Raw genomic sequence first — 23317 nt, 5'->3', positions numbered from 1 at the left:
TCTGCTGAGGAAATGATTGGGTAAGTGTCCAATATAAGCAAGAATGTGCCTTAAACATTTTAATTTGTTTTTTAATAACAGAAAATTACTGATACCTGGTTTGGTTATTACCTATTGTTAAGAAACTGGTCAGAAGTTTCTGTTTAATTTTACTATTAAAAAAGCTTGGGAGGAGTGGGAGGGAAAGTGCTACAGAACACAGGCGTCCAGTTGGATCCCTGAGCCCTGCACGAGCAGATGGCGTGGGTGTGGCCCTTACCCACCTCCCCTGTCCCCCAGGAATGCTGGTGGGGTGATCTGCTGAGACCTCGGCTTTCTCCTTTTACCTCATTTTTCTTGTTCCCCTCATGGTGCCTCTTCTCCCACAGGTTTCTTAATGAGCCAGACCATGGTTGTTCTGGGCAGAGGGATCAGAGGCTTGGCTGCCTGATCCAGGCCCCCTGTCCCCGCCAGGGGTCTTGGTGGAGGGTAGCAAGCACCTGGGAGGCTGGATCCACAAGTACGAGGGCCAGATGGTGTTACTTTTGAACTTGGACCTCGAGGAATTCGGCCAGCGGCAGCCCTGGGAGCTCCTGGTTTCTGACCCTGCTCCTGGTTTCTGAGCTTGGCTTGGACTCAGAAGTGTTGCCTGTCTCAGGAGGCCATGCAGCTGCCCAGAACAGGTTCCTGTATGTAGGTGGTGTTCTACATACCTTGCTCTCTGGCATCAGGGGACTCCGCCACCCTTCACTTCCTTTCTCCAAACCCCTTTGTTCTGGGCTGGGCTGAGGGATTTGACCATCCCTTGTGGCAAAGAGCCTGATGAGACTGTGCACAGTTTTGCTCAGCGCCACCTTGGTTCTGAGGTGGCGTCTCTTGCCATGTTGTGTTTGCAGGCAACAGCCGTGAGCTCAGAATCAGGTCCTGCTTTCCCAATCTCTTCCAAGATGAGCAAACCCATTGTTCCATATTACTGGGGCCGCTGATGGGGGCAGGGTGGGGCCCAGAGCTGGGTTCAGCACTTATTCGCCAAGCTCGGGCTGAGTGCTGGTGCCAGTGGTCACTCCGTGGAGGGCTGGAGACATTGCCCCAGGCCCTCAACACCCACCTGACTAGTAGGGGTGTCAGTGTTCTCCAAGGCCAGCTAGTCTGTGGGTTCAGTCTCCAGGCAGAAGGGCGCTGGAAGGTGTCTCGAGGGGACAGCAGCCTGGAGGCGGACCACATTATTAGTGCCATTCCAGCTCCAGTGCTCAGCAAGCTGCTCCCTGCTGAGGCTGCACCTCTGGCCTATGCCCTGAATACCATCACTGCTGTGTCTGTGGCTGTGGTGAATCTGCAGTACCAAGGAGCTCATCTGCCTGTCCAGGGATTTGGACATTTAGTGCCATTCTCAGAAGACCCAATCATCCTGGAAATTGTGTATGACTCCGTTGCTTTCCCTGAGCAGGATGGGAGCCCCCTGGCCTCAGAGTGACTGTGATGCTGGGAGGTTCCTGGTTACAGACACTAGAAGCCAGGGGCTGTCTTTTCTCAGGTACTGTTCCAACAGGAGGCAGAGAAGGCTGCTGCTACTCATTTAGGACTGAATGAGCCACCAAGTCACTGCTTGGTCCATTTACACCACAACTCTATCCCCCAGTATACATTCAGTTCAGTTCAGTCGCTCAGTCGTGTCCGACTCTCCGCGACCCCATGAATCACAGCACGCCAGGCCTCCCTGTCCATCACCAACTCCCGGAGTTCACTCAAACTCATGTCCACAGAGTCGGTGATGCCATCCAGCCATCTCATTCTCGGTCGTCCCCTTCTCCTCCCGCCCCCAACCTTTCCCAGCATCAGAGTCTTTTCCAGTGAGTCAACTCATCGCATGAGGTGGCCAAAGTATTGCAGTTTCAGCATTAGCATCAGTCCTTCCAATGAACACCCAGGACTGATCTCCTTTCAAATGGACTGGTTGGATCTCCTTTCAGTACAAGGGACTCTCAAGAGTCTTCTCCAACACCACAGTTCAAAAGCATCAATTCTTCGGCAATCAGCTTTCGTCACAGTCCAACTCTCACATCCATACATGACCACGGGAAAAACCATAGCCTTGACTAGACGGACCTTTGTTGGCAAAGTAATGTCTCTGCTTTTTAATATGCTATCTAGGTTGGTCATAACTTTCCTTCCAAGGAGTAAGCGTCTTTTAATTTCATGGCTGCAATCAGCATCTGCAGTATACATTAGGCCACTGGCAAAAATTGGAGTCAGCTACCCAATTCCTGGCTGCTCAGAATCTGCCTCTGACTCTAGCCGGAGCCTCCTATGAGGGGCTTGCTGTCAATGATTGTATATAGAGAGGCGTCAGGCAGCAGCTTGTGTCTTGGGCACAGAACCTAACAGTTGGTCCTTAGCTCCCACTTCTTCTTGCCCCTGGTGGCAGGAATTCTCTCACCCATGAAAATAAAAGTTGCTGAAGCTTGAAAAAAAGAAAGCTTGGAAGTACACAGAACAAAAATTGTGTATATCTAGGTGGCAGGATGAGTTTAATTTACATTTTATGATTTCTTCAATCATCTATTTGTATAAAGGTTCATAAGAACTTTTCAATATATCATGTTACATAGAGAAAACAATATATATACATATATGTATTTCTAATTATTTGATTCCAGATGCCAATCAAAATGTTTAGGAAAAAACCCTGAAATTAAACTAAAATGTTAATGGTAGCTGCCTCTGGGAAATGAAATTATGAATGATCATTATTCTTCATATGCATCTTTCTCTACTTTTCCAAACTTTTTTCTTTTCTGTAATTAAAAAAAAAAGCAAATTCCAAAAGCAGAGTAAGAAACATGAAGGAAAGTAACCCTTATCCTATTCATTAAATTAAAATTTGCTCTTTTTTTTGTTCGTTCATTAATCCATGATTCCAGGTGTGACCCCAGTAGGGGGCTCATTTGAATTGCTTCACTTTCACATCCATACTTTATATTTCCTCCAGGAGACTTATTTTGAGGAAATATACAAATTAAGACTATATATTAAGAAATGAAAGTAAAAAGAGCCCCACCTCATAGTTCCATGCTTTTGACCATTTCAATTTTCAGTTGTCTTGGACTAGACACAGGACTGTCTCTGTTCATGGTTTTCATTTCATCAATTTGAAGTTGAAGTAATGAAATGGGAATAAAAAGATTATCTATACTGAAATAAAGCTTAATGGAGCTCCATGTTCCTCCTCCTGAATTTTCTTCTTAAATTGTAATGTTATCATTTATCTTAGTTTGATTAAGAAAAGAAACCTTCTTGCCCCACCCTCCTGCTGCCTATTATAACCCTCCATTTCAAACAGCTCCTCAGAGCACTCTTCTAGTTGCTGGATGCCTTCTCCTTTTTTCTCCCCTTCTTTTCTTACACTGTATCCTTTGGAATAACCCTGCCCCATTAGGGAGAGATGATGTTCAAGAGGTAGCCAAAGCCAGGTCAGTGCTAATGCTCAGTCATCTACAGCTCTTTGTGACCCCGTGGATTACAGCCCAACAGGCTCCTCTGCCCATGGAATTTTCGAGGCAAGAATACTGGAGTGGGTTGCCTCCCTTCTCCAGGAGATCTTCCCAGTCCAGGGACTGAACCTGAATCTCTTGCAACTCCTGCTTGGCAGGCATATTTTTTACCACTGCACCATCTGGGAAGTCCTGATAAAAAATGAAATTTATTTAAAATTCAAGTAATAGAAAAATTGGGGAGAAGTAAAATATCATTTAAAATCCCAACACAGAAGTGTAATTTTTTCTGTTTGATTTTTAAAAATTTATTTATTTTTGATTGAAGGATAATTGCTTTACAGTATTGTATTGGTTTCTACCAAACATGAACATGAATCAGCCATAGGTTTACCCATGTGCCCTCCCACTTGATCCCTCCCACCTTCCTCCCCATCCCACCCCTGTAGGTTGTTACCTGGGTTGAGTTCCCTGAGTCATAAAGCAAATTCCCATTGGCTATCTATTTTACATATGGTAAAGTATGTTTCCATGTTACTCTCTCCATATATCCCACCTTCTCCTTCCTCTCCAACAAGCCATGTCCTTAAGTCTGTTCTCTATGTTTGCAACACAGAATTATATTGAGTGATATCCACCAATTGTTAGTATCTCTGTCTGGATGTACTCAGATTGAGGAGCATGACTAGATCAATAGCAAAAAGCAATTTAAGAAAAAAGGCATCAATCTATACTCAAAAAAAAAAAAAAATACTGAATTTACCTTGAACTAAACCAAAAGAAGAAAATTAAATGGAAATAATTTCTAAACGAAAAATTAACATTTCATCAACAAAAGACATTAGAAGTGTTATAATGTTAGTTGCCCAGTTGGTGTCTGACTCTTTGTGACCCCGTGGACCATAGCCTGCCAACCTCCTCTGTCCATGGAATTCTCCAAGCAAGAATACTGGAGTGGGTAGCCATTCTTTTCACCAGGGGTTCTTGCCAACCCAGGGATTGAACCTGCATTGCAGTCAGATTCTTTACCATCTGAGACACCAGGGAAGTCCTAGGTATTAGAAGACAACACTAAGGTTAAAGAAAAACAGCTTAAGAGAAACTTTGTAAGAATAAAGTCACACATATATAAATATGTTCATATATGTATGCATGTATTGCGCTGTGCTTAGTCACTCAGTCATGTCTGACTCTTTGTGACCCCATGGACTGTAGCCCGCCAGGCTCCTCTGTCCATGGGGATTCCCAGGCAAGAATACTGGGGTTGGGTTGTCATGCCTTTCTCCAAGAATCTTCTCAATCCAGGGGTTGAACCTAGGTCTCCTACATTGAAGGTAGGTTCTTTATCAGCTGAGCTACTAGGAAAACCCATATGTATTCATACATACATATTGTTTAATATTTTTATGTTTAAAAATGCATATTTAAAAACATTTCAAAGTTTTTTCTAATGGGAAACTTTATTCTTTGTTTCGCTCTCCCACTAAGAGATGCAGAGTTTAGAGTTGAGCTGAAGGAAGCCACTATAACATTAGCCACTGGAAGCCAAGAGATTAACTTATATCAACAATGAAAAGGATTCAAAAGAGGAAAAATTTGCCCATCATCACTGCTGGATTCCAATGTTCCTGCTTCTGTAATTCTTAAGGACACAAGTCAGCAACTCAGTGTTCACACAGCAAATGTAGTTCACACTGCAAAGGGCTGACCTTATAATACATAAGAGATGGCTTACATTTACTTGCACATGAAATCCTAAGGAAAATAAAAGTAATAAATCTCCCACCCCTCTTACTCCCTTTCATGGTCTCCAGATTGGGGATAGCTACACAAACAGATGTAGGTATTTTTCCCCCCACTGTGGTCATCCATTGCTTTTCAGGCAGACCCAAATTTCTCTAGTAGCTTACCGTTAGGGACTGCAGTTTGTAAATGAAAGCTGGTAGGCTGGTGGAGCAATGATGGAGGACCCTGCCTGCATTCATGGAGTTAAGAGCAAGAATTGAAGCATTGCCTAGAAAGTAGTTTCTCATGTTAATACTCTGATTGTACTTCATGTGAAGCTTGTAATGTATATTGAGATTCTTGGCCAGCTCGTCTCATTATCACTTATCCTCCAGTGCTGGAAATATTTGCTTCCAATGGATCATTGCTATGCCTTCCACTAGAATTTCCCTGAGCTTTTGGGAACTGTCTCATCCAAGGTTACCCTCCCTAGAGGCCATGGCCTGTGGTCTATGGCTGAAGAAGGATATGAAGACTCAGCCCCAAGGCTCAATTTGGGATAACTGTGAAGGGTCATTCCAGGTCCAGAGTTCCTTGTAGGGTTGAATGGGATTCAGTTGCAACAGCATTGTAGGTCAGCTTCATCTCTGACCCAGCCTCGCTTTCCTCACTTTATCACAGCTGTATCTTTTGAGGGTATTCCCCAAAATACCTCTGCAGAAAATGTAAGATAACATCCTCACTACTGGTGATAACTAAAATATTCAGTAAATTTTTTATTAAGGTAAAATTTAAAAGTTATCTTTTATCTATTCTTGTGTGTTACACTGTCCTTTAAAAAATCCATACGGATGATAGATGTTAATTACAACGTATAACATCAGCTCTGGAATTTCTTTGCAAGCAATAATGCCAACAGAAAGAACAATGAAATCATAGGTTGACATTTCCTTTTTTTTGTCCTGATTGTGACCATGCCAGAGGGAGTAATTGCACTCAAATTACAACACAATTGCACTAATTTCACATGCTAGCAAAGTAATGCTCAAAATTCTCCAAGCTAAGCTTCCACAGTACATGAACTGAGAACTTCCAGATGTACAAGCTGGATTTAGAAAAGCCAGAGGAACCAGAGCTCAAACTGCCAATATCCGTTGGATCATAGAAAAACCGAGAAAATGCCAGAAAAACATCTACTTCTGCTTCATTGACTACGCTAAATCCTTTGACTGTGTGCATCACAACAAACTGGAAAATTCTTAAAGAGATGGGAATATCAGACTTCCTGACCTGCCTCCTGAGAAACTTGTATGCAGGTCAAGAAACAAACATGAGAGCTGGACAGGGAGCAATGGACTGGTTCCAAATTGGGAAAGGAGTACATCAAGGCTGTGTATATTGTCACCCTGCTTATTTAATTTATATGCAGAGTACATCATGTGAAATGCTGGGATGGATGAAGTACAAACTGGAGTTCTTGAGGTTGCCTGGAGAAACATCAATAACCTCAGATATGCAGTTGACACCACCCTTATGGCCAAAAACGAAGATGAACTAAAGAGCCTCTTGATGAAGGTGAAAAAGGAGAGTGGAAAAGCTGGCTTAAAACTCAATGGTCAAAAAACAAAGAATGGAAAAACAAAGATAATGGCATCTGGTCCCATTACTTCATGGCCAATAGATGGAGAGGCAATGGAAACAGTGATAGACTTTATTTTCTTGGGCTCCAAAATCATTGGAGATGGTGACTGTAGCCATGAAATTAAAAGACGCTTGCTTCTTGGATGAAAAGCTATGACAAACCCAGTCAGCATATTAAAAAGCAGAGACGTTACTTTGGCAACAAAGTTTCATCTAGTTGAAGCTATGGTTTTTCCGGTGGTCATATATGATTGTGAGAGTTGGACCACAAAGAAGGCTGAGTGCCAAAGAATTGATGCTTTTGAACAGTGGTGTTGGAGAAGACTCTTGAGAGTCCCTTGGACTGCAAGGAGATCCAACCAGCCAATCCTAAAGGGAATCAGTCCTGAATATTCATTGGAAGGACTGATGCTGAAGCAAAAGCTCCAATACTTTGGTCACCTGGCGCAAAGAGCTGACTCATTAGGAAAGACCCTGATGCTAGGAAAGACTGAAGGCAGGAGAAGGGGATGATAGAGGATGATATGGTTGGATGACATCACCGACTCAATGGACATGAATTTAAGCAATCTCTGGGAGATGGTGAAGGACAGGGAGGCCTGGCGTGCTGCAGTCCATGGGGTTGCAAAGAGTCAGACACGACTGAGTCCCTGAACAACAACTATGTGTCCAAGATGATCTCAACACCCAAAGGTTTCCCTTTGAGCAACCAGTTAACCTCTTCACCTTATGATTCTAGTCTATTATTATGCCCTTCCTCCAAAGCTTATTATAACATTATCAGCATGAGTAGAGTTGCCTTGTAAGTTGGGTTAGGGAAGGCAAACTAGAGGGGTGCTTTGAATCTCTGTTCACATGGCCAAATGCCAACTGAGTTGGTTGCACAAGCAACTCTTAAAGTTGAATCCAGAATAGACCCTTCTGCCTTCTCTCCCCTATGTCTCCATATATCATTGCAACTCTGGCACACTCCAGTAAAACACTCATTTCATACATTTGAGTTCAACTGACAAAACATGCAACATATTTTCAAGCCCGTAAAATAGCAGTTGACCACTACACTTCTCAATGACTGTATTTTATGCATGTATTACTTGAACTAATGTATTTCTTCCCAGGCCAGCAGGCTGCCAGGTCTACTGCTTTCTACTAGGCCACTGTTTTGGTTAAAACAATCTCTTCGAAGCTCACCCCACCTTTCCCAGGCCAGGTCAGCCTCATTTGGTCTGGGGAATCAATGTCTTCCATTGTTTTTCCAACCTATTGTCATCCCCTGTCTCTTTCACAGCTTTCCCTTTGATCATTAAGAGTTTTCAGCCAACCCTTCTCTTGTGAGTTAAGACTTTCACAACTATTTCTTCTGTTAATAGAAAAACTTATTTTAGGAATGAAATAAAATTTCAGTATTTACTGTTTTTCTTGGTTATCTTGCTATAAGGAATTTAATTCTTCTAGAGACAATGTGAATGCTTCTGACCCACAAGGAGAGAGATCATGAGATATAAGGGAGTACAGAAAATAATTATAAGATATATTGGCTAGAACAAATGTATCAGGTGCTTATAAGGCTATGTTCGACTCCTATAAGGCTATGGTGAATCCCTGTTCTTTTTAAAAAATTTGTTAATTTTTAGCTCCATTGGTTCTTCATTGTTCTGCATGGGCTTTCTCTAGTTTTGGAGAGTGGGAGCTATTCTTCGTTGTGGTGTGTGGGCTTCTCATTGTGTTGGTTTCTCTTGTGGAGCATGGGCTCTAGGCTTGTGGGCTTCAGTACTGGGTCCTGAGGGTTCTAGAACATGGACTCAGTAGTTGTGGCACATGGACGTATTTGCTCCTTGACATGTGGGGTCTTCCTGGACCAGGGATCAAACCCGTATACCCTGCATTGGTAGGTGGATTCCTATCCACTGTTCCACCAAGGAAGTCCCTGAATCCTTGTTCTGATTTCTTTTCTTCTGCTTAGAGAGAATACTTCCAGGTGTTAAGTCACTATCTCTGTTGCCACCACTCACCCCTGTAGCTTATCTATAAAAATCTCTCCCAAATTCTCTTCCTGTGCCAAAGCACATTTTCTCAGAATCCCATTCTTTTCAGTCCCTAACCTTTGATCAGTGTTAAGTTTGTGCTAAGTCACTTCAGTTGTGTCCGACTCTTTGTGACCCCATGGACTGTAGCCCACCAGGCTCCTCTGTCTATGGGATTCTCCAGGCAAGAATACTTTAATAGGTTGCCATGCCCTCCTCAATAGCATTAAATTTAATCAAGATGAAATCTATTACCTGTCACCTTAGTTTTCTGGGTGTAGGCTTTCAACAGGGTTTGGGAAGTGAAGCAGGAATACAAATGCAGGGGCTCTTCTGTGGTATTTCTCTCCAATATTGCCTAGTGGTGATTCATGGAGCCCATGGGTTTTGCAGAATAGACTCAAAATTACCATCTTCCTTAATTCAGCACATAGAGGGTGTTTAAAAAATTCTATAACAAAGATGCAGATGAAGCTTTGTTGCTAGCTATCAAAAGCCTGGTTCCAACCAAGCTGCTTTCTATTTCTAATTAAACCCTAATTAGAACTCATAATTTAACTGCACTGCATTATCACTCCCTGAGCTATGAAAGCTTACTATGGTTGTTTAAAACCCATGGGTGTTGAAATAACAGCAAAGATAGCTCACCTGGATGTGGAGAGATTTATATCTAGAATAAATGACTCCATTTGGTGTTAATTTTGAGACATGTTTCATAAAATGTGTTTCCCTATCAGTTCTTTCTCCTCTTTAATCTTTCACTGTGTTTAGTTACCATTTTGAAACATAGCTCTAATGATCACACACCTTTGCCTCCATCCATGTCTTAAAACCTCTGTTGGCTATGAAATACTATCCAGAGTTGTTCTCACCTGACACATGTGACCCTGCCTAACCTTCCCAAGCCAAACGTCAGTTCAGTTCAGTCGCTCAGTCATGTCCGACTCTTTGTGAACCCATGAATCACAGCATGCCAGGCCTCCCTGTCTATCACCAACTCCCAGAGTTAACCTCATGTCCATCGAGTCGGTGATGCCATCCAGCCATCTCATTCTCTGTCGTCCCCTTCTCCTCCCACCCCCAATCCCTCCCAGCATCAGAGTCTTTTCCAGTGAGTCAACTCTTCACATGAGGTGGCCAAAGTATTGGAGTTTCAACTTCAGCATCAGTCCTTCCAATGAACACCCAGGACTGATCTCCTTTAGGATGGACTGGTTGGATCTCCTTGCAGTCCAAAGGACTCTCATGAGACTTTTCCAACACTACAATTCAAAAGCGTCAATTCTTCAGTGATCAGCTTTCTTCACAGTCCAATTCTCACATCCATACATGACCACTGGAAAAACCATAGCCTTGACTAGACGGACCTTGGTTGGCAAAGTAATGTCTCTGCTTTTTAATATTCTATCTAGGTTGGTCATAACTTTCCTTCCAAGGAGTAAGCGTCTTTTAATTTCATGGCTACAATCAGCATCTTCAGTGATTTTGGAGCCCCCAAAAATAAAGTCTGGCACTGTTTCCACTGTTTCCCCATCTATTTCCCATGAAGTGATGGGACCAGATGCCATGATCTTTGTTTTCTGAATGTTGAGCTTCAAGCCAACTTTTTCATGCTCCTCTTTCACTTTCATCAAGAGGCTTTTTAGTTCCTCTTCACTTTCTGCCATAAGGGTGGTGTCATCTTCATATCTGAGAATTTAACTATTCCTCTCACTAATGCTATCACTTGCCACATATCCCTCCACAGAGCTTACTCTTGAACCACATGTAAACATTTGCCGTGCCAGGAACCCAGAGAGATGGTTTATTCGTCTTTTCACACACGCTGTTTTCTGTTTGGACTGTTCATCCTCTCTCTTCTGTACTACCACTATTGATTATTTTAAAGATGATAGACACAGTGGTGAAATGTGGACTCTGGTTTTAGATAGTGTTCTTTGGGTTTGAATGCCCCCTTTGCATTCTGCTTACTAGTTGGATGACTTTGTATAAGTTACATCATTGTCTCCCAGGCCATGAAAAAAATACTTCTTGTATTCTGCTCAGATGAAAAACAAAAGCCAATGGAGGTAATTTTTATGTTTATGGTCATGATCAATGAGGAGGAAATTGTGTGAAATTGGAGATTATTACTTACAATTCTGATGTGGAGTAGTAGTCAGTATCTCATCTTCCTGTCAACTTTTCTGTACTTCAAAGTGGTATACATAACTGTTTGAACAGTTTGAGAAATTGTGATTTCATTTCAATAGGTAATTGGCTTTCCTTGAAGATAGGTGATGGCAATGTCAGTGCCCTCCAGCCAAACACTACCGGGGGTATATGTGTAATTGAAGTTGGGTTTATTACTCACTGCAGTGAGTGACAGCACACATCATGAAGAACTGTGGAGCCTCTCAGAGAGATTGTGTCAGAAAGATCCTATTATAAGATTTGGGTATTGGTTGGGTGATTTTTAGGAGGGTCTAAAGAAGTGAGGTTATTGATATTTCTCCCGGCAATCTTGATTCCAGCTTGTGCTTCTTCCAGCCCAGCGTTCCTCATGATGTACTCTGCATATAAGTTAAATAAGCAGGGTGACAATATACAACCTTGACGAACTCCTTTTCCTATTTGGAACCAGTCTGTTGTTCCTTGTCCAGTTCTAACTGTTGCTTCCTGACCTGCATACAGGTTTCTCAAGAGGCAGGTCAGGTGGTCTGGGATTCCCATCTCTTTCAGAATGTTCCACAGTTTATTGTGATCCACACAGTCAAAGGCTTTGGCATAGTCAATGAAGCAGAAATAGATGTTTTTCTGGAACTCTCTTGCTTTCTCCATGATCCAGCAGATGTTGGCAATTTGATCTCTGGTGCCTCTGCCTTTTCTAAAACCTGCTTGAACATCTGGGAGTTCATGGTTCACATATTGTTGAAGCCTAGCTTGGAGAATTTTGAGCATGACTTTACTAGCATGTGAGATGAGTGCAATTGTGCGGTAGTTTGAGCATTCTTTGGCATTCCCTTTCTTTGGGATTGGAATGAAGACTCACCTTTTCCAGTCCTGTGGCCATTGCTGAGTTTTCCAAATTTGCTGACATATTGAGTGCAGCACTTTCACAGCATCATCTTTCAGGATTTGAAATAGCTCAATTGGAATTCCATCACCTCCACTAGCTTTGTTCGTCGTGATGCTCTCTAAGGCCCACTTGACTTCACATTCCAAGATGTCTGGTTCCAGGTGAGTGATCACGCCATCGTGATTATCTATGTCGTGAAGATTTTTTTTGTACAATTCTTCTGTGTATTCTTGCCACCTCTTCTTAATATCTTCTGCTTCTGTTAGGTCCATACCATTTCTGTCCTTTATCGAGCCCATCTTTGCATGAAATGTTCCCTTGATATCTCTAATTTTCTTGAAAAGATCTCTTGTTTTTCCTATTCTGTTGTTTTCCTCTATTTCTTTGCATTGATCGCTGAGGAAGGCTTTCTTATCTCTCCTTGCTATTCTTTGGAACTCTGCGTTCAGATGCTTATGTCTTTCCTTTCCTCCTTTACTTTTCGCTTCTCTTCTTTTCACAGCTATTTGTAAGGCCTCCTCAGACAGTCAGTTTGCTTTTTTGCATTTCTTTTCCATGGGGATGGTCTTGGTCCCTGTCTCCTGTACAATGTCATGAACCTCCGTCCAGAGTTCATCAGGCACTCTATCTATCAGATCTAGATCCTTAAATCTATTTCTCACTTCCACTGTATAATCATAAGGGATTTGATTTAGGTCATATCTGAATGGTCTAGTGGTTTTCCCTACTTTCTTCAATTTCAGTCTGAATTTGACAATAAGGAGTTCATGATCTGAGCCACAGTGAGCTCCTGGTCTTGTTTTTGCTAACTGTATAGAGCTTTTCCATCTTTGGCTGCAAAGAATATAATCATTCTGATTTCGGTGTTGACCATCTGGTGATGTCCATGTGTAGAGTCTTCTCTTGTGTTGTTGGAAGAGGGTGTTTGCTATGATCAGTGAGTTCTCTTGGCAAAACTCTATTAGCCTTTGCCCTGCTTCATTTTGTGCTCCAAGGCCAAATTTGCCTGTTACTCCAGGTGTTTCTTGACATCCTACTTTTGGATTCCAGTCCCCTATAATGAAAGGGACATCTTTTTTGGGTTTTAGTTCTAGCAGGTCTTGGAGGTCTTCATAGAACCGTTCAACTTCGGCTTCTTCAGCATTACTGGTTGGGGCATAGACTTGGATTACTGTAATTGCCGGGAGAAATATCAATAACCTCAGATATGCAGATGACACCACCCTTATGGCAGAAAGTGAAGAGGAACTCAAAGGCCTCTTGCTGAAAGTGAAAGAGGAGAGTGAAAAGGTTGGCTTGGAGCTCAACATCCAGAAAACGAAGATCATGGCATCTGGTCCCATCACTTCATGGGAAATAGATGGAAAAACAGTGGAAACCATGTCAGACTTTATTTTTTTGGGCTCCAAAATCACTGCAGATGCTGATTGCAGCCATGAAATTAAAAGATGCTTTCTCCTTGGAAGGAAAGTTATGACCAGCCTAGATAGCATATTAAAAATCAGAGACATTACCTTGCCAACCAAGGTCCGTCTAGTCAAGGCTATGGTTTTTCCTGTGGTCATGTATGGGTGTGAGAGTTGGACTGTGAAGAAAGCTGATCGCCGAAGAATTGATTATTTTGAACTGTGGTGCTGAAGAAGATTCTTGAGAATCTCTTGGACTGCAAAGAGATCCAACCAGTCCATTCTAAAGGAGATCAATCCTGGGTGTTCATTGGAGGGACTTATGCTAAGGCTGAAACTCCAATACTTTGGCCACCTCATGCGATGAGTTGACTCACTGGAAAAGACTCTGATGCTGGGAAGGATTGGGGGTAGGAGGAGACGGGGACGACGGAGAATGAGGTGGCTGGATGGCATCACCGACTCTATGGACATGAGTTTGAGTGAACTCCGGGAGTTGGTGATGGACAGGGAGGCCTGGCGTGCTGTGATTCATGGGGTCACGGAGAGTTGGATATGACTGAGCGACTGAACTGAACTGAACTGAAGGAAGTGAAGATTTGCTCTATGTTGCTGCTAAGTCACTTCAGTCGTGTCCGACTCTGTGCGACCCCATATACGGAAGCCCACCAGGCTCCCCTGCCCCTGGGATTCTCCAGGCAAGAACACTGGAGTGGGTTGCCATTTCCTCCTCCAATGCATGAAAGTGAAAAGTGAAAGTGAAGTCGCTCATCGTGTCTGACTCTTCATGACCCCATGGACTGTATCTTACCAGACTCCTCCGTCCATGGATTTTCCAGGCAAGAGTACTGGAGTGGGTTGCCATTGTCTTCTCCTGCTCTATGTTAGGTACTGTCAAAAACAGCAATTTTATGATTGGCTGTATCAATCAATCTTATCTGTAGGAAGGGCAAAAGAGAGCAAGGACAATGCTGTAATAGGTAAAGAAGATCAGTCTCTCACACCAGTCAGGAAAGGGGTGTATATGGTCATAAGTGTGTGATTGTGCATTGTCCTGTGCTTAGACAAAGTTATGAAGTGGTTTTGTTTTGTCTCAACTTATCATGGACTCAGAGTTATCATATTTGATATTAGTGTTCCATAAGGTTGTTTATGTCCAGCATGAGAATAGAGTGTCCTAGCTTGAATGCCAGACCAGCTTCAAACAACACTGAAGCCTAGTGGCAAGTATCTGATCAATTTCCAGAGAGCAGTATTTGCTTTTTTTTTGAAACAAAAAGGTGAGAGATCCTATTAAAAGTGCCCCTTTAGTTTGTTGACTTTTTGGATCTATAGGAATCACATGGAAATCAGATCAACTGCCTGGAGTCTTCTGGATGAGACTTGGACTCAGATAATTGGAGGCAGCAGCTAGGTGCTTAAATTGGACAGAAGTTTTACTGTCCCAAGTGAGAATGAGAGCTGCCTTGGCTGCAAGTGTTACCAGAGTGTCAGCCTGAAGGTATCCATAGTAACAGTCCAGGCAAGCAATCATTTCCTTTGTTTTGTCCACTGACTCCCAACTTCCCCTCATCTGTGTATTTCTTGGTAATGCTTTAAATCTGGATCTCCACGGGTGACCATAAGACTCCAGGTAGGCATGATTCTGTTCCTGAGAGTCATTTTCAGTGATGACCTTTCTCCCTGTGTCAGGTCTTGCTTATATCTTCGAAAATATCAAATTTATTGTATAGCATTAAGACACTGGAAGGGGCTTCCCAGGTCACTCAGCAGTAAAGAATCTGCCTACCAAGCAGGAAACTCATGTTCGATCCCTGGATCAGGAAGATCGCCTGGAGACAGACATGGCAACCCACTCCAGTATTCTTGACTGAGAAATCCCATGGACAGAGGAACCTGGCAGACTATATTGTCCATGGGAGTTACAGAAGAGTCGGACACAACTTAGTGACTAAGCAGGGCACCTGAAAGCCTAAAGAAAACTATAACACATATTAATATTACTGTTTTATGTTGACAACCCATATTCTACTTCTGTAGCTCTTTCTCATCACCCCACCTTTCCCCTTCCTGGAGGTAACCGTTATCCTGAATTTGGTGTTTCCTTCTCATATATTTATTTATACTTCTGTACATATTTATATCTCAGAAAACAATGATGATGCTGCTTTGAATGATTTAAAATTTCCTACAAAGATCTTCATATAGATTGTTCAACTTACATCTTTAATTCTATGTGTTTGAGATTCATCTATGTTAAAGAACATACAGCTCTAATTTACCCATTTTCTTTGTTATATATCAGCTATTTTCATGAATATTCTATAATTACTGACTTTTCTATTTTGGATATTATAATAATTTTCAACAACAAGAAAATTATTTTGTTTTGAACATTATCATATGCATTTCATGATATACAGGTAGATGAATTCTCCAGAGCTTTTATGTAGGAGTGAAATTTCTGACTCATAGACTGTGTCTCCAACTTTTACTCTTAAGGTTGATTACATCACTTAACCCACCCACTGGCAGTGTAGGATAAATCTCCATTTTCTGCTAGTGTTTGTTGAACTTTTAAGTTTTTTTGGTATGATAGAGTGATATGGTATCATGTGGATTTTCATGTATATTTTTCTATTTGCTGGCTAAATTAGGCAACTTTTCATATGGTATTGCCATTCTAGTGGTATTAGTCACCTGAATCGGCTGTTTGTATCATTTGCCTGTTCTTCTATTTGGTTTGCCTTTTGATTACTTGGAGAAGTTCTTTGCATGCACTGCATATGATGCTTTGTTGGTTGTATGGTTGCAAGCATTGTTTTGTAATTTGTGGGTTATCTTTTTGTTCTTTATGGTATTTTGAATGAGTGGAAGTTTTTCAGCTTGAATATAGCCACACTGTTCCAATTTCTCGTGCTGTATAAAGTTAAAAGTTATTCACACAATCTTGTCCAGCTCTTTGCGATCCCATGGACTATCGCCTGCCAGGCTCCTCTGTCCGTGGAATTCTCCAGGCAAGAGTACTGGAGTGGGTTGCCATTTCCTTCTCCAGGGGATCTTCCTGATCCAGGGATCGAACCTGGGTCTCCTGCATTGCAGGAAGATTCTTTACCAAGTGAGCTACTAGGGAAGCCCCAAATAAAGAGCACTCGATAACTTTGTAGCTTAAAACACTTATTACATCCCATTTTTCTTCTGGGTTGTAATTTTGAAAGGCCTCAGTTGAGTGCTCTGACTAGAGATCTTTTGTGTGGTTGCAAAGGGCTGGTGACTGGAACAGGAACAGTGGGAAGCTGATTGGGCATTACTTTTATCACATAGTCCCAGAAATTCCTTATATGATGTATCTTTAGCATCTTGTGTGGGTTTCTTCATGGCATAACAGCATAGGGTAGCTGGGCTGCTTTCTTGGCAGTTCTAGGCTCCAGGGTGTATGTTTCAGTAAGCAAGGAGGAAGCCGTGGTACATTTAGTGCCCTGGCCTTGGGGTTTTATTGTTAATTTTGTGTATTCTTTTGCCAAAATACTCACAAAACCCCACCCGTTTTCATAGATAGGAGACACAGATCTTATCCCTTAATGGCAGGAGTGTCATGATCACATTGTAAAAAGAGTATATGGAATTGAGAATATTGTTGTGGTCACCTTTGGAAAATAGGATCTGCCACATGGATTTTACTTTCCCCTTATAGATTTTTTAAATCTTGGTTTAGAAATCCTTCACTAACTGAAGGACAAAAGTTTTCTCCTATGTTTGTTTTTGTAAGTTTGAGTTTGCTTTGCACAATTATGTCTGGAGTTCCTTGCATTATGTGAGGAAATAATCTAACTAAATTCTGTTATAGCTTGCATCGATTTTTTTTTTCTTACCATTGATCTGAAATGCTAGATTTGGTATAAATTTTTCATCTAAGCATGATTCTATTTCAAAGCTTCTGATTCTGTCACAGTGAAATTTTTATTGATTGCTATAGCTTTAAAAAATTCTCCCCACATTGTTCTTAAAAACTATTGTGTGTTCATTGTCTTTTATTTTTTCATAAAATGTTGGAGTCAATTTAAGAACGCAAAACACCCTGTTGGAAATTTCTTTGTAATGGAATGAAATTTATATAATTATTTGGACAGAATTGTCATCTTCATAATATCTTGTCCTGTTGTACCTAGATATAGTAATGGTCCTCATATATAATTAAAATAGTTTTATATTTTCCTTGAAGGTCAGACATATCAAATTATCTCTAAATTGTTTGTTTAAAAATATTTTCTATTTGAGGAAACAGAAATGCAGATGATTTAAGTTGATTTTGTATTCACAATCTTTGCTGAACTCAATTTCTAATAAGTCTAAAATGTCTATTTGGAGACAAATACAGTATGATACCACTTTTATTTTGGAGTCTAAAGAATAATAGAAATGAATTTATATGCAAAATAGAAACAGACTCATAAGGGGAGAGGGAAGGGGAGAGGGGCAACTGAGGGGTATGGGCTTAACAGACACAAACGACTAAGTACAAAATGGACAAGCAACAAGGATATATTGTATAGCACAGAGAATTACAGTCATTACCTTTTAATAACTTTTAATGGAGTATAATCTCTTAAAAAATGCTCAATCACTGTGCTGTACACCTAAACGAAATACAATATTGTAAATCATGATCTGCATTTCAGCAGAAAATAAATGAATAAAGTCTATATTCTCTTCGGAGTTCTAGGGATAAATGAAAGTTTATTTTCATTTCAGTCCTTATACATCCTCTTATTTCTCTCATCCTATCCCACATAGCTAGTTCTTGACTTTTAAGGCAAGTGGCTCTAAGCAGTTACCCTTTAATTGAGGTAGTTGATGTAAGTTTTTGGTTCATACTCCCTTTCGGAAAACAATTTCCCTTCTATACATAGTTTATTAAGAGCTGCTAATTATGGTATTGATTTCTTCTATGGTATGGAGTTCTTTTCCAACATCTATTGTATTGATGATATAAGTTTTCTTAGTGGCAGTTTATATTATTAAACTTTATGTATTTACATCACCCCTGTGTTTATAACTGCTATAAATACAAATTTATTATAGTGTGTGTATTTATTGCTATCTTTTACAAATTAGTATTTCATTTAGGTGGTTTATGTTCATGTCAATATTGGTCTACAGTTTCTTTTACTTATGTTGTCCTTACTTGGTTTTGGTAAGATTATACTGTAATCAGATAATTATGTGAAGAGGGTGGTATTAGTGAAAAGGGCAGAATAAGGGGCCCCAAAGTAAATTCTTCCTTTAAAACAGTGAGAGAAACTGGCAAAATGGACAGAATCAAAATTTGTGGAACTCTGGAAACTAACCAAAAGCTTTTAGCAATCAAAGGAACACTTAATGAAGAAAACCTAATAAATCTTGTTAAGAAGACTGCTTTGTGGTATTTGTAATTTATCTTGGTCCCAATCTTCACTCCCTAGATTAGGAGTGGCATTGAAGATAACACCTCTGTGCAGACATCTGTACCAGAATAAGCTTTATTTACAAATAATTGTGATTTTACTTGTGTTTTTCAAGAAGTGTATTCATTTGATATAAATTGTCTAACTTCCTGGTTTACATTTGTAATATTCTCTTTTTAATCCTTTATTATCGCTAGAAATATTACCTTGCTCAAGGCAGATGTTTTTATTTTATGTATTATCTTTTTTCTTCAATACCTTGCCTAAAGGTTTATCAATTTTATTGATCTTCTCTGTGAACTAACATTTGTCTTTATTGACTTTACACTACCATTTTTATGTTTTCTATTTTACTAATTTCTGTTTTAATTTTTATTTTCTTGTTATTTCTGACATAATTCACTTTCTTCTTGTTTGTAAAGGTGAATTTGAGATTTTATTGTTTTGAGATTTTTTTGGAAACATATTTAGTATTATACATTTTCTTCAATGCACTGCTTTAGCTGCATCTCACAGATATTATGTTGTATTATGATTTTTATTCAGTTTAAAATAATTCCTGAATTCCTTTTTTCCCTAAACTTTGAGATATAATTGACATATAATATTGTGTAAGTTTAAGGTGTATAGCATCATGATTTGAAGGCTTCCTAGGTGGCTCACTGGTAAAGAATCTTCCTGCCAATGCAGGAGATGTGGGTTCAATCCCTGGGTCAGGAAGATCCCCTGGAGAAGGAAATGGCAACCCATACCAATATTCTTGCCTGGATGATTTCATGGACAGAGGAGCCTGGAGGGCTGCAAAGAGGGGTTGCAAAGAGTCATACATAACTGATCAACAGAGCACACATGCACGCATCATTGTGTGAAACACACATCTATTGTGAAATTATTACCGTAAGGTCAGTCAGTATCTCCATATCCCATAATTGTGCTGTGTGTGTATAGAGAACATTAAGATCTATACTCTCAGAAGTTTTCAAGTATATAATATAGTACTATAAATGATATTTACCATGTGGTACATTAGATTCCTAGAACTTATTAATCTTATAACTGGAAGTTTGTACTGTTTACCAACATCTCTCCTTTTCTCCCACCTCCCAGCCCCTGGAAACCACTATTTAACTCTGTTTCTGTGGATTTAGTTTTTTAAAATTTCACATACAATATTTTTCTTTCTCTGTCTACCTTATTTTACTTAGCATAATGTTCTCAAGTTTCATCCATGCTGTCAAAAAAGGCAGGGTTTCCTTCTTTATTATGACCAAATAATATTTCATTGTGTATATATAACACATTTTAAAAATTTCTCCAGTTTTATTGAGATATAATTGACATACAGAATTATATAACATTAAGGTGTACAGCAGGTTTCCCTGGTGGCTCAGATGGTAAAGAATCCACCTGCAATGCAGGAGACCTGGGTTCAATCCCTGGACTGGAAAAATTCCCTGAAGAAGGGAATGGCTACCCATTCCAATAGTCTTGCCTGGAGAATCCCATGGACAGAGGAGTCTGGTAGGCTATAGTCCTTGGGGTTGCAAAGATTTGGACATGACTGAGCAACTAGCACACAAACACATACATGCACAAGCTGTGCAGCATTATGACTTATATACATCTTAAAATTCATAAATAAGTTTAATGCACTTCAATCTCATATAGATAAAATTATTGAAATACAGAAATATTTTCCTTGCATTGAGAACTCCTAAGACTTACTTTTATCAACTTTCATATATAATATACAACAGTGTCTATCATGTACATTACATATGTAATACTTATCTAATTTATAACTGAAAGTTTGTACGTTTGACTTCCCTCAGACAATTTGCCCACCCCACATTCCCCATCTCTACTAACCACAAATCTCTTTCTATGAGTTTGTTTGATTTTGGAATATAATTGACCTATGTTAGTTTCTGTTACATAACTCAGTGATCCTATATTTCTATATGTTCCTTCAAAGTAAACACCGTGATAAGTCTAGTTGCAATCTGTCAACATGCAAAGAGATTACATAATTATTGACTACATTGTCCACCCTGTGCGTTTCATACTTGTGGTTTATTTATTTTGCTATTGAAGTTTATACCTCTTTTCTCCATCACATATTTCTTCCTCATCTCTGGCAATCACTTGTTTGTTCTCTGTATTTATAACTCTGTTTCTGTTATGTTTGTTCATTTGTGTTTTTATATTCTACACGTATGTAAAATCATAGAGTATTTGTATTTCTCTTTATGACTTATTTCACTTAGCATGATACCATCTAGGTCCAACCATGTTACAAATACCAAGATTTTATTCTTTCTTATGGTGGAGTAATACTCTACTATATATACATACGTATACACACACACACATATATATATACACACACATAAATAAATGTATGTGTGTGTACATATATACGCCACATCTTTTTTATCTATTCATCTATTGGTGGATACTTAGATTGCTTTTATATCTTGGCTACTGTAAATAACACAGCAATGAATGTAGGAGTGCACATATTAATATCTTTTCTAATTAGTGTTTTCATTTTTTTCTGATAAGTACCCAGGAATGGAATTGCTGGATAATATGGTAGTTCTATTTTAAATTTTTTGATTAGTCTCCGTACTGTTTTTCACAGTGGCTGCACCAATTTACATTTCCATTAATAGTGTACTAGATTTCTCTTTTCTCTGTGTCCTTGCCAGCACCTGATATTTGTTGTCTTTTTGATAATAGCCATTCTGACAGATGTGAGGTGATAATCTTACTGTGGTTTTGATTTGCATCTCCATGATTAGTGATACTGAGCATCTTTACATGTACTTGTTGGCCATCTATGGGCCCTTCTGTTGTAGTGGGCTGACTCTTCTGGCAGTCTGGTAGGTGTGGTTGGCCCCTGATCTGGTTGGTTGCCAGGCCTTTACTTGTGCAGGGCTTGAAGTCCACTGATGGGTGGAACTGGGTCACAAGGTGGCTGGATGCTGAATCCTGGGGTTTCCTGGGCCCAGTGCTGGCCCGGTGGTGGGCAGAGCAAGGTTCTGGGGTGAATGGTAGTAGGTCAGTAGTCTGAGATCTAATGTCAGCTTGGTGGTGGGCAGGGCCAGTTTCTGACATGGCTGGCTATATAGGGTCTGGGGTGTCTAAATACTGGCCCACTGGTGAGTGGGACTAGAGTATGGGTGATCTGGTTGAAGATTCTGACGATGGCCCTGGCCAGAAACAGCATACTTGTGGTAGACTCAGATCTCCCAGATAGCTGCTGTATGCCCAGGGTGAGCTCTGATTGCGTCCTCCTCCTCTGGGAGGTTAAGATTGGCAGATGGGTTTGACCCAGGCTTCTCTCAACTTGCTGCTTTTGCCCTGGGTCCTGGAGCATGTGAGATGTTGTGTGAGCCCTCTTAAGAATATAGTCTCTATTTCCTATGGCTCTTTGGCTCTCCCAAAAGTAAACTCCACTGACCTTCAAAACCAAGTGTTCTGGGGACTCATCTTCCTGTTGCAGGGCCTCTGGGCTCAACCCTTTGTGAGGCTCAGACCCTTTGCTCCTTGGGGAGAACCTCTGCAATTGTAAATACTCTCCTATTTGTGAGTCACCTACCTGGGAACATGCATCTTGATTATACTCTATCTCTACCTCCCTTGGACTTCCCTAGTGGCTCAGAGGTTAAAGCGTCTGCCTCCAATGTGGGAGATCCGGGTTTGATCCCTGGGTTGGGAAGGTCCCTGGAGAAGGAAATGGCAACCCACTCCAGTACTCTTGCCTGGAGAATCCCACAGACGGAGGAGCCTGGTAGTCTACAGTCCACGGGGTCGCAAAGAGTCGGACACAACTGAGTGACTTCACTTTCACTTTCTACCTCTCATCTCATTGTAGTTCTTTCTTTATATCTTTAGTTGTAGAAAGTTGTAGAGATCTTTTCTGCTACTCTTCAGGTTATTCTCCTCATAAGTTGCTCTGTAAATATTAGGTTGGTACGAAAGTAATTGCTGTTTTGGACCATGAATTTTAAGTCATTAAAACTAGACTCAAACACATCTCCATTAATCAAAATAGAACCATTACAATCAACACAATTTTCACAATGAGAAATAAGTTTGTTTATTCCTGTAGCATAAAAATCCATGCTTTTGGATTAGATGAATTCTTGGAAAGCATTTTCTGCCCACCGCTGGTTGTTTTCAACCAGAAGTGTTTTCACTGCAAAAAGTTGTCGAGATACTTGAAGAAGTGGTAGTTTGATTGGCAAGAGATGAGGTGAATACGCAGATGAGGCAAAAACATCATAGCCCAATTTGTTCAACTTTTGAAGCACTTGTGCAATGTGCTGTTGGGTGTTGTCATGGAGAGTTAAGCCTTTTCTGTTGACCAATGCCAGCTTCAGTTTTTGGTGCATTTCATTGATTTGCTGAGCATACTTCTCAGATGTAATGGTTTTCTGAGATTCAGAAAGCTGTAGTGGGTCTGACCTGCAGAAGACCACCAAACAGTGACCATGAACATTTTTTGGTGGAAGTTTGACTATGGTAAGTGTTTTAGAGCTTC

General features: G+C 40.5%; 1 pseudogene; it reads left to right on the top strand.

Annotated features, from left to right (window-relative positions):
- Positions 1-376: 376 nt before the first annotated feature.
- Positions 377-2422, top strand: LOC129555159 (protoporphyrinogen oxidase pseudogene; annotated as a pseudogene).
- The last annotated feature ends 20895 nt before the right edge of the window (positions 2423-23317 follow it).

The sequence above is a fragment of the Moschus berezovskii genome, chromosome 12 (genome assembly GCF_049115385.1).
Source record: "Moschus berezovskii isolate FMDL1 chromosome 12, NW_MosBer_1.0, whole genome shotgun sequence".
Lineage (NCBI taxonomy): Eukaryota > Metazoa > Chordata > Mammalia > Artiodactyla > Moschidae > Moschus > Moschus berezovskii.
The sequence above is the reverse complement of the archived record's forward strand: the minus strand, read 5'-3'. Positions and strand labels throughout refer to the sequence as shown.